This window comes from Cebus imitator, unplaced genomic scaffold (genome assembly GCF_001604975.1).
Source record: "Cebus imitator isolate Cc_AM_T3 unplaced genomic scaffold, Cebus_imitator-1.0 Scaffold804, whole genome shotgun sequence".
NCBI lineage: Eukaryota > Metazoa > Chordata > Mammalia > Primates > Cebidae > Cebus > Cebus imitator.
The window spans coordinates 141,111-153,649 of NW_016108119.1; the positions used below are offsets into that span (position 1 = coordinate 141,111).

Sequence of the window (12,539 nt, forward strand, 5' to 3'; positions counted from 1 at the left end):
TTATGTAGACCAATGCTTTTTTCTCAAGATCAGTATTTTTGTGTCCTAAAACAACTATATATATGTGTGCGTGTGTATGTGTATATATATATATATACAACTATATATAACTGTATACATATGTGTATGTGCATATATATACAACTATGTGTATATATATACATACACACATATGTATATAGTTGTATACGTACACATACACACATATATGTTCATATAAAAACATTTGAATTATATCTCAAAGTTGTTAAAAAAAAAATGAATGGCTTGATATTCTAGTGCTAAGGGATGGCTTTATTTAAAACATAAATAGTTTCCAGCAGATTCCTTTAAAAATATTATAGCAGGGATTTCCAGATCACCCCCACTCCATTTTTATAATTTTTGACTATTTTCCAGAGTCTTGAATTCAATGAGGTGAAGGTGGAAGAAAGCGTTTAGAAAGCCAGTGGGTACAGGAGAGCTGGTGTCGGGTGAGGCAGAGTGGGGAGAGATGCTCCTTTAAATGGAATCCTCTGGAACCTGCAGAAAGCAAAGGTGAGGTGGGCAATCTTCCTGCAGAGCTACCAGAGAAAGGCTTTAGACCCAACACTCCTGTTCACAAACACAGACAGAGGCATCTGTTTTCTTAAAACAACTCTTTCTATATGGAAATAATGAAAAGGAGAAAATTCTGGTTTAGTTATTTTATTCAATTATTAACGAATAACTTATGAAACAAAAACTGTAAAAGTGGAACTCAAATTATTGTTTAATCATCTGGATCTGTGGCTCAGATACAGATTGAGCAAAACAGCCATAGATGATGCTCCAGCCGTGGAAGATGCCCCCAGCCGTGGAAGATGCCCCCAGCCATGGAAGATGCACCCAGCAGTGGATGATGTCCCAGACGTGGAAGATGCACCCAGCCATGGAAGACGCACCCAGCCATGGATGATGCCCCCGGCCGTGGATGATGTCCCATTGGTGGATGATGCCCCAGCATTGATGATGTCCTAGCAGTTGATGATGTCCCATCAGCGGATGATGCCCCAGCAGTTGATGATGTCCCATCAGAGGATGATGCCCCAGCAGTTGATGATGTCCCATCGGTGTATGATGCCCCAGCAGTTGATGATGTCCCATCGGTGTATGATGCCCCAGCAGTTGATGATGTCCCATCGGTGGATGATGCCCCAGCAGTTGATGATGTCCTATCGGTGGATGATGCCCCAGCAGCTCATGATGTCCCAGCAGTTGATGATGTCCCATCGGTGGATGATGCCCCAGCAGTTGATGATGTCCCATCGGTGGATGATTCCCCAGCAGTTGATGATGTCTCATCGGTGGATGATTCCCCAGCAGTTGATGATGTCCCATCAGTGGATGATGCCCAGCAGTTGATGATGTCCCATCGGTGGATGATGCCCCAGCAGTTGATGATGTCCCGTCGGTGTATGATGCCCCAGCAGTTGATGATGTCCCATCAGTGGATGATGCCCAGCAGTTGATGATGTCCTATCGGTGGATGATGCCCCAGCAGTTCATGATGTCCCAGCAGTTGATGATGTCCTATCGGTGGATGATGCCCCAGCAGTTCATGATGTCCCAGCAGTTGATGATGTCCCATCAGTGGATGATGACCCAGCAGTTGATGATGTCACAGCAGTTGATGATATCCCAGCAGTTGATGATGTCCCAGCAGTTGATGATGACCCATCGGTGGATAATGCCTCAGCAGTTGATGATGTTCCAGCAGTTGATGATGTCCCATAGGTGGATGCCTCAGCAGTTGATGATGTCCCAGCAGTTGATGATGTCCCATAGGTGGATGATGCCCCAGCAGTTGATGATGTCCCATTGGTGGATGATGCCCCAGCACTTGATGATATCCCAGCAGTGGATGATGTTCCATTGGTGGATGTTGACCCCTCGGTGGATGATGTTCCATCGGTGGATGATGACCCTGATGCTCCAGCTGTGGATGATGACTCAGCTGTGGATGAAAGCCAACAGTTGTTTTCAAGAAAAGTCTAGTACACAAGTCATTAGTGAGATTTATCAAGAAAAAAGGGAAATCACAAAATTAATATCAGAAATTAATAGGAAGACATAACCACAGAGAGAGCAGAGATGACAAAACAATGAGTGGACATTATGAATATATAACTTGTTTTAAGGCAACGTTTTGTTTCACTTGGGCTGGTGGCCACACGCTGCAGTAGCCGGCCAACAGTGAGAGTCTCCTCATGGAGGAGGCTTGGGTTGAGGCGGAGGGTCTTTAACCCACATGCACAAGTGAGTTGCCAAGAGGGGATGGAAACCAGGCTACCAACCAAGTGCTGCACAGAGTTCCTGCCTGTCCCTCTCCTCACCATTTTCAACTGGCAGGGTTTGAGCATTTTAGGGCTTGGGAAGATAATATTACTAAATCTACTAAAAGACATCACCAATTCTTATGTGCTCCGGCCAGCTGCTGAGCAAATTAACTTCATAACTGAAGTGGGCTGCACTGGCCCATGTGGTCCCCCACTCCTCTTAGAATTTGAGAGCTTGGGGCCGACTGGAGGGTGGATGGTGGGAGGAGGGGGAGGATCAGGAAAATAACTGATATTAGGTTTGATATGTAGATGATGAAATAACCTGTGCCACAAACCCTCATGACACACGTTTACATATGTACCAAACCTGTTCATCCTGCACAGGTTCCCCTGAACTTAAAAATTAAACAGAAAAGGATCTGTGAGCTGATCCAAGCACCTGGGGATCTTTGTGCTTTTCACACTGATGACAACGCCATTCTGTGGGGGAGATGTGCCTGTAACTGCCCTGGGTTGTGTGACCATGGAGGCCACTTTATAATGATGGGCAGTGTTTGGGATCTCCTTAGGGCTTATACACGAATGCTGGACTCCCTGTGTGGTGGCGAACACCCCCTGACTAAGAGCATGCCAATAGTTGCCAGTGTCAGCACAAGCCCACACTCCTGGGTTCGTGTTTTCACTTTTTCATTCAGGAACTCGGGAGCTGGGCCATCGCTTGGCCCTTCAGGTTCTCCACCTGAGCAGTGAGGATAATAAACCAGACCCAGGGATGGCTCTGGTGAGGGTGGAGGAGTCACTGTACAGACAGAGTAGAGTGGGGCTGGATTTTATTTTTTAGAAGTGGACACTGGCGAATGGGCTGTGTAAATGGAAACTCTCTCCTAAGAACACACACAGCCTTGCCTGCACAGAAGCTCCACATTCACATCACATGATGCAGCCTCACACGAGACACCACCAATCCTCAAGCACCCAACTCAATGCCACCCAAAAGGGAGCACAGCTGCTGCCTCAAAATTTGGCCATGATTTTTCCCTGGGGAATTGAGGTTTTTAAAAAACACTTTCACTATGCTTACTCCTATCACAATCCCAGAATCAAGGTGGCACTTCACATTGAAACCAGCTTTTTTTTTTCTTGACAATAATTCCAGAATACTTACCAGAGTCACACTTCAGAGGGATCATGGGCACTACCTGCAACGCAGAAACAAAGCTTTATGAGGGGCATGTCGTGCTGTGGATTGTTTGCACAATGTTCTGTTTCTCTCAATGAATACTGTAAATCTGATCAGGAACGTAGTCAACTGCTACATTAATCAAAATGGCATGGTACTGGTACCGAAACAGAGATGTAGACCAATGGAACAGAACAGAGCTTCATTGGACAGGACAGAATGGGAGGCCACAGAGGCCTGGGATAGATGTTTTGTCCCCACAACACAGCAGGGAGCACACTTCATGCCATGCTGATGCTTACTGAATGGTAAAACTGAGGACTGGGTGATTCTGTTTGATATGGCAAGTCTACTTTGCCACTACAGGCAGTGCAGCATGTTAGTTTATAGATTAGCCTTTGGTGTTAGAGAGGTCCAGCTGTGAGTTTGTCTCGTGAATAATTTGCTTAACTGAGACTCACATTCCTCATCTGTAAAATGAAAAGAACCAAACTAACAATGCCTCAAAGTGATTGTGATGCTTGAAGGAGGCAACATAGAGAAGTGACCACATAGTATCCAAGACTCAAATGTGTATCAGTCATCCTTTTCATTTTAATAACTTAAGCAGTTGTTATTAAGGACAGTCATGTGGCATAGTGACATTTTAATCAATGATTACTTACATGGCTGGGGTCAGACAGGCGTACACAAACCTGCTGGCCTGCATCATTAGATTAAAACAAAATTTTTGGTTAAACATTTTAAGTAAGATGCTATACAAATGAAAGACTAACCACAGTGATGGAATTTTTAGGGAGAGATAAAACTAAGTTCACAAGGATTTGGAGAAATGTCTCCTCACATATGCTGCTACGGGAGCATGAATTAGCATCATCATTTTGAAAAATATTTGGTACTATTCATGACAATAAAAGATATGTTCCCTTCTAACAATCTACTTCACAGAAATGAGTGCCAGTATTATTCCAAAACCATTGACAAAAATACTCAAAGCAACGTTACTTCTCACAGCCATAATTATTTAAAAACAGAAAAAGAAAATTCGATGTCAATCAACAGTAGAGTGGATAAACTGTAATAGGTGACTACAGTGGAATGGTATGCAACAAGGAAATGGAAGAACTACAGTTACACTTATGAACATGAATGAATTTCAAATCATAATGTGAGTGAAAAAGCCAGACACCAAGAAACACATATTGATTTATTCTATGTATAATAGTCCAGACCTGGAGAGGTCTAAACAAGTCATTAGCAGTCACAGCAGGTCCCTAAGGGAGATGATTAAAGGAGGAGGGATGTCTGCACTTGTGCCATCTCACCCTCTTGGATGTCAGGGTCCAAAAAGAGGGTGCTGGCAATATTTAGGTGGTTCAAAATTGTCATGAAGAAAAGCAAATGACAGACAGCAGCAAACTCAGGTCTTTAATGAAGTGCCCCAGACTGGACAGATGGTGCCCACTTAGTTTTGTATCTTATTATATAAAATGAGGGTCCTCCAAAGATAAAAATGTCATCCGTAACATGGACAGAATTATGTGCTATCAGCACATTTTATCATAGGAGTTTCCTGCACAAATTTTAGCAATCTGTGACTAAAAGGTCCAGAACTTAACTTATAAATATCAATTTAGAGAACAGAGGCCTAATTTTTGAAGACAGGAAATAGTGTAATGCCATCTTCTGTGGGAAGGAACTCTTGGTTTCCCCAAAAATTAGAGAACTGGAGAGAAAGAAGCCTCATCTCAGAATATGTGGTAGGGGTGGAAAGTGGAGGCTACAAATGTGATCAAGGTCAGACTTCTCCCCTGCCTTCCCAGGAGACTGGAGATGTACCAGTGGGCCCAGAGTGAACATTCACTCTGCAGTCCACCCCTAGGAGACCCCTTTAAACCCACAGAGAGGACAGAAACATAAATATGCTATAACAAGTCTTAAAATTTCAGAGGGTGATTATCAATTTCCCCTTGGCACACAGCAGAACTTTTTCTCTAATTTCAAGTAAATGTCTGTGAGAGAGATATTGCCACAGATTCCTTCCTTTCATTACAGATGACACTCAATGCCCAGCCCTACATCCCTTGTGCATAATCCCAAGGAGTGCTGATTAATCCAAACCAAAGGTTTTGATTTTTCCGTGGGCAGAAAAGAGCAGGTGTACTGCAAAGATCACCTCTAATGAACACAGCACCCTCACAGCCCAGAGAGACAGTTCCTACCTTTATGACAACAAACTTTGAAAAGAACAAACCAAACCTCACACACATTTTCATTTTCTTTCTGATTTCATACTCCCTTCTTCAGCCCCTCAAGCAGCGGGGATAACCTGAAGGCTCTCAGGAACCCTTTCCCATCGGGTCCTACCTGCAAAGTAGTTCCCTACCTTGGGGGTCATCTTCAGTGAGCCTGAAGATGCTCCCCAGAATCCAGCCTTTAGAAACAAAAACATCAGGACAAGTCATTAGAAAGAGTGAATCACCCACACCTCTTCCTCCAGCTGAAGCCACGCTGCCTCACACATCATTCCTTGGTCTTTGCTCTGGGCAGACAAACCTTCCTACAGCCTCTCTGGCTGGAGTTCTATATGGGCCAAATCACTTTCTCTCAGGAGACCCCAATCATCCTTCCTAGCGGGATCCCAGAATCAAGTTTCTATACACTCAAGCATCAAGTTGGTCCTTCATGAAATGAGTTACTTCATGGTACTTACTTCTCACCCTCTCCTGGGATAGTTTCTGCAATTAAATAAAAGAAAGCATTATGAGGATGAGATTCTGCGGTGCCCTTCACATAGAGCTGTTATTCCCTTGGCAATGGTAGAAAACCAGAAGTGGTACAGTGGCTGAGCCATAGGCCAACAGCCCCAAAACCATGAGGATGCTTATGGAAAGATAAGCTCTTTATTCACAGACTTCACCTTTAAAGTGGATTTAATGGGCAAACACACAATGTTTAATCCAAGGAGGAAAACGTGTTCAGGACAGTGCCTCTGCATTACAGCCCATAATGGATGCTGCCATTTGAAAACCTCCCAGTGTATCACGTGTTAGTTGGGAAGACACTCCCACTGAACTTCACCCCCACAAAGAGAATTGCATATGCTGTACATAATGTACATTTTCAGATTTTCACATCAAAATTAATTGAGAATAAATGACAAAAGCAAAATTTCTTTAGAAGACAAAGAAAAGGAGTCTTACATAGAGGCTTTGTTCATCTGGGTCTTCTTCCTCTTCCCAGTATCTGAGTCCGATGGTAGTCGCCTGGACATCTGAAGACACTGGAAGGACACAGAGGAAAGCTCAGCACCCTGGTGGTTGGTGGCTGTGAGTTACTCACGGAGCTTTGCTGGATGTGGGGTATGGAGGTGGGTGATTATCAAGCACGGACTGAGTTGCTACTGGGCCATCCCCCTGGGTGGAAGAGGGCTGGCCAGGGAGGGCAGCAGGAAGGATATGAGACATGGAGGTCTCCGCCTCATACTGGAGGCATCATGCAGCAACACAAGAGTCAACCGAAAATGGAAACTCAAATGCACACTAAGGGTCAATGGAACCTTCTGCCTCTCATACGTTTTGAAGCTCTTTTAAACAAACAGCATATTCAAGACTACGTCAGTACTCTAGAAACCAATCATGCTGCTGCCAGATTTAGCATTAGTTTTAAAGATGCATAATAAAAACCTGGGTCTACCCAGCCCCTTATCTGAACCCAGACACTTTCTTCTATTGATTCCAGGTTTCAAAACTCTTTCAACCAATTGACAATCAGGAAATCTTGAAAACCTTCTTATGACCTGGAGCCCCGACCGTCTCCCACTTTCTGTGGTCCTGTCTTTCTAAACGGAAGAGATTTACATCTTGCATGTATTAATTGATGTCTTATGTCTCCCTAAAACATGTAAAAACCAAACTGTAGTCTGATCACCTTGGACATACGTGCTCAGGACCTCCTGGGCTGTGTCACCAGCATGTCCTTAACCTTGGCAAATTAAACTTCTAAATTAGATTGAGACCAGTTTTAGATAACTTTTTGGTTTGCAATATGTAATCATGGTGGGGTTTATTTTTTAGAAGAGGACACTAGGTATTTATTGTGTCAAACAGAAATAACAACAGTATTTATTTATATGATTTACATCCCAAGAATATTTTTCCATTTATGGATTCACATAAAGGGAAATGGCTGTCACATAAATGGATGTCACTGCAGTTCTGTTTTTTAGACTTTTCAAACCTTGAATAAAAGCTAAGTTGAACAGACAGATGGATTCAATTCTAGGCAAAACAGTCTATTGTAGTTATGTACTAAACTTTTGTTACAGTCGATGATGGAAGAATTGGAAATATAGGAATTATATTCTATAAAACAGCCAGTGTTAATCACAAGAGAGTTCCTTCTTCAGTCCACCTTTCCTTTGTCATGCATGTGTAGTAATTGCCTACGGAGGATCCTATCTTTGTACTTGCCAGTGCATTGAGCATAGTGTATTTCAGGAAGGGACACATGGGCTGGATGCTGATGTGTTTTAACTCTGCAGTGCAGAGCTACAGTGAGTGTGGTGAACTAGTAACCCAATGCTTTTTTGCTGCCTTAATTGTCATTGTGTCTAATGAATGTAGTTTGCAGGATTTGATCATTTCTCGGTCTTGTGGTGATAAGAGTTTTCAACTATCTCAAAAAATATCTCATTCATCTTATTTGTTTGGGGCCAACTGCTGGGGAATGTCCCCAGCATTGAAAGGAGTTTCTCAACATTTCTAAGTACTGCTTCCTAATATTCAGAACTTGCATTTGACCCTGTTGTCAGAGGCATCTGGGGCAGCTCTGTATTATTCACACCAATGGCTGTGCCATATCCTGCAGTTACATTCACTGTTGTCTGCCCTAAGCCACGTGACTGCTGCAGCCATCTTGGAATCATAGACAGTGTTTGGGATCTCCGTAGACTCATGTAAATCTAGGACTAGCATGTGTGAGGGAACCAACCTATGGCTACCCGTGATGGCAGGGTTGAGAGCCATCCTCCTCAGGGTAATAACCGCAGTTCAACAATTCATTATCAATTCAGCTTTAGAGCTATATCCCTAGGTTCATATCTTGCCTCCTTCCTTTAGGGGCTTAGAAGCATGGGCACATTCATTAGCCCTTCTGTTTCTCCATCCAAGGAGTGTGTGGATAGTAAACAATCACTGTTTAGGTGAGGTCTGTAGTAAGGATTGAGTGGGTTTATTAAAATAAACTGTGTATTGTAGATCTTCAGAATGGTAAATTTAAAAAGAACTGACTTGCTTGATATCTCAAAGCTTAACATGTTCAAGAGCTGCATGCAAACCCGAGAGATAAGCTCCCAAGTCAGGGGCGATGCCATAATGCACAACTGCTCTGTCCAAAAATCATCATTTCAACTGAACTCTACCCTTGGGACAAAAGAATGAGATATGAGTGTCAAAAATGCTTTTGGTGACATCCTGATTCCACACAGTAGCTACTTCTGAAAAAAAGAAACAATTTAAGTGCATGTTGTCTACTAAATGAGCCAGTGACCTGATGAAAGATCAACAGACACCTGGTCAAATGGAACGAATACCAGTTTACTTGGGGAGGAGAATTATCTACCATAATGGAAGGTTCTAAGCATGTGATATCATATCCTGTATGATTTCTTTCTCTTAAAAGAAAAGTGGCTCCAACTGAGGCTGTTGCCAAGTTATGGAGATGACTGTAGCTTGGCCTTGGAAAAGTGCTCTGGATGGTGTCACGGGAGACGTGATTTGTGCACTCCTTCCTTCTGAGGAGGGTAATAGGTTGGGTGAAAGCCTATTATTCATATCTCTGTACATAGGGAATTTTGAATAATCCACAAAAGTATGTTTAAAATTATGTTTTGGTAGGTAAACTGGCCTAGACACAGTTCTAGATATGAGTAGAAGCAACACGCTCTCAAATACTGTGAACTAAACATACATTCAGGCTGATGTAAGGAGGGAAGCCATGGGAATAGCAACATTAGGTTTCTTTCTTGTGCATTTTCCTTCACATTTCCACAATTCCAGATTCACTTCAGATTCCAAAGTCTAGAGTTTAAAAGATAATTGATGGTGGAAAGACAGAAGCACAAGAGATGTTCCTATATTCTTCCACTCAACACGAAGAGGGAAGTTAGGTATGCAGAATCTAATCAGAAATATTGCATTTTACTCTATGGAAAAATAATAAATACAATAGCATGAACAAAGAATTAAAACTATACATTATGGCATAAGTAGGCAAAGTATTTCTTGAACAACCTTACTACATCAATTGGAAGGACACCAGTCAGTAGGTAAATATGAACAGACCTTCACAGTACCAATATACTTGAAAAGAGAGGTATGAAGCTGAGAACTTCTTTAACATTCTGCATACGGAATATCGGAGACAGTCTACAAGAATGCTATTCATTCTAATAAATTCATCAAAATTGCAGAGTACAAAGTTAACACTCAAACGGCAGTTGTGTTAATATGCAATCAATATAAATAATCCAATAGTAAGACTACAAATGTAATTCCATGGATAATAACCTCTGACATCATTAGATACTTCCAAATGAATCTAACCAATGAGATGAAATACTAGTAAGCTGGTAAGAACAGAATGTGACTGAAAGGAAGTAGAGAAGGTACAAATAAATGAAAAGACATCCCATATTCACAGACAGGAAGACAAAACCTGACTAATACACAATAGTACAAAATGATCCAAAGACACACAACAACTACTATCAAACTGGGAACAGCCATTTGTGCATAAATGGAAAAGATAACCCCAAATTTTTGATGAATTCTTATATGTCTCAAATAATCATAATAATGCTGAAAAAGAACAGCATTGGAAGATACACATTCATGAGACTGAAATCTACTAGAGGAAAAGATACAGAAATTCAGACAGCAGGGTTCTAGCATGGGGGCACCAATAAGTATTGGAGATACAGAATAGAGAGCCCAAAATCCAATGCATGCATACACAGTCAATTGATCTTCAACAAAGGTACCAAGAATACACAAAGGGAAAAGGAAGGCCTCTTTAACAAATGATGGTAAAACTCCATATTCTCACTTGAATAAAGAAATTGAGCAGTGTGCTCAAGGTTGTGTTTCTTCCTCCGTTTACAAGACACTGGATCTCTGCATTGAGCCCAGAGTGAATCCTCATCCTGTCCCCCATTCCCAGAGAGAGCCCTTGATATCTGAAGTAAACAGCAAGAACAGACAAATGAATGTGCTGCCATGAAACCTAACAGTTCAGAAGGTGAGGATCAGTTTCTCCCAAGCATCTGGGCACACTATGGAAGAACTGTTGTCTCCAGGATTAAGTAACTGCCATGACAGAACTGTGTCCCAAACCAAAGGCTTTAACATTTTGCAGTGGAAGAGGCAGAAAAGAGGCGTCCTCAGAAAGACCATCTTTAAATAATAAAGCAAGAAGAGGTGATCACAGCAGGGTGCTCACACCTCTCACCACTATGACATTAAACTCTGACAAGAACAAACCTCATCCATGTTTTCTTTTTCTTCTCTTTCTACATGCTCCCTCAGCCTCCCAGGCAGGAGGCAGAAGCTGAAGGCTCCTGGGAACCTGCTTTATTAGCTTCCACCTGTAATCTTGTTGCCTACCTGGAAAGGCATCTTCTTCACTGTTGAGATTTTCCAGTGTCCATTCTTTAAAACCACCAACATCAGAGTATGTCAGAGAGAGGTGCACTCACTTCTACCTCAGCTGAAGCCACATCGGCTCACACATCCCCTGGCTGGTCCTCTGGGTTCACATGCATTCATATAGCCCCTCTGATCACAGTTATACACTTACAAAATTATTTGCTCTCACTAGACCCCCAATATTCTTTAACCAGAACCAAGAATCAGGTTTCTATATATGAAAGCCAGCAAGTTTGTTCCTCAGCAGGTGAGCTACTTCAGGGTACATACCATAACCAGGGAGCGATGAACTCTGCAATTAGACAAAAGAAGACGCTATGAGGATCAGATTAATTATTCTGCACCCCTTAGCCACCCCCCAGATCTGTTAGTCTCTTGATGACTTCAGAAAAATAGTTGTAAGACAATGGTTGAGTCAAAGGCCAAGAATCAAACATGCTAGTATAGAGGACACCTGTGGAAAAGTCAAGACCTTTTCCCACAGATTTTATCTATGAAGTTGATTAACATTGGCAAATACACAGTGCCTAAACCAAAGAGGAAAACTGGTGTTGAGGAAAATTCCTCTGCCTTACAGTTGATAATGGATGCTGTCATTTAAAAACATTCTAATATATCACGTATCCGATGGGAAGACACTCCCACTGAATTCCACTCCCCCCAAAGAGAATTGGACATGTCGTACATAATGTGCCTTCTCAGATTATCACAATTAACAGAAGGAAAGGAATCAGGGAAGAAACAATTCTTTTTCAATTTTGTTTTCTTTTGAAGTTTAAGTTCCAGGATGCATGTGCAGGACTGTGCAGGTTTATTACACAGGTAAACATGTGCTATGGTGCTTTGCTGCATGTATCAACCCATCACCTAGGTTTAAGCCCCACATCCATTAGCTATTAATCCTGATGCTCTCCCTCCGTGATCCCCACCTGACAGGGCATTCTTTACAGGACAAAAAAAGGGATACTTACCTCATCATCATCCTCAGAGGTGGTGCTCCTGGAATCCTCAGGAGGAGCTGGAGGGAGACAGAGTAAAAGTCAGTGCCCTGGTGGCTGGAGACTGTGAGTAACTCAGGGAGCTTTGCTGCATGTGGCATATGGAGTGTGGGACTGAAGATTCTGAGACCGTCTCAGAGAAATAACTATGTTCAAATAGTACCATGAGGGAGTCTCACCAGATATCTTTCATCTCAGACAATGCCAAGACCTAATCATACTCTTGCATTCCCAAATCCCAAGAGATATTAACCAATCAAAAAGCAAGGCTTAGATGTTTGCTGTGACATAGGCAGGAAAAACTGGTCTCCTGGGAAAAGTCATCATTAAATACCAGAGTAAGAAACGATAGTTA

At 42.3% G+C, this 12,539-nt stretch overlaps 2 long non-coding RNA genes across 8 annotated transcripts in view; both read right to left on the reverse strand.

Moving 5' to 3' along the window:
• Window positions 1-725: 725 nt before the first annotated feature.
• On the reverse strand, window positions 726-6,695 carry LOC108297476. Of its 6 annotated transcripts, none has more exons than XR_001822221.2 (5): window positions 5,963-6,268; window positions 4,146-5,072; window positions 3,466-3,499; window positions 1,945-2,012; window positions 726-1,497 (listed from the first exon to the last, which is right to left on the reverse strand). It is a non-coding gene; the product is annotated as an uncharacterized LOC108297476 (long non-coding RNA). The 6 variants fall into 6 exon arrangements; XR_005198576.1 differs by adding an exon at window positions 6,684-6,695 and having other exon boundaries at window positions 728-2,012; window positions 5,963-6,218; XR_005198575.1 differs by having other exon boundaries at window positions 728-2,012; window positions 5,963-6,266.
• A 2,957-nt stretch (window positions 6,696-9,652) lies between these two features.
• The window catches only part of LOC108297478, a 7,672-nt gene continuing 4,785 nt past the window's right edge, over window positions 9,653-12,539 (reverse strand). The window contains exons 2-3 of one of the 2 annotated variants that reach the window (XR_001822223.2): window positions 12,158-12,204; window positions 9,653-11,478 (exon numbers count right to left, since the gene is read on the reverse strand). This is a non-coding gene — a long non-coding RNA (uncharacterized LOC108297478). Of the gene's footprint in view, window positions 12,205-12,539 lie in introns of both variants that reach the window. The other variant, XR_005198579.1, reaches the window with a different exon arrangement.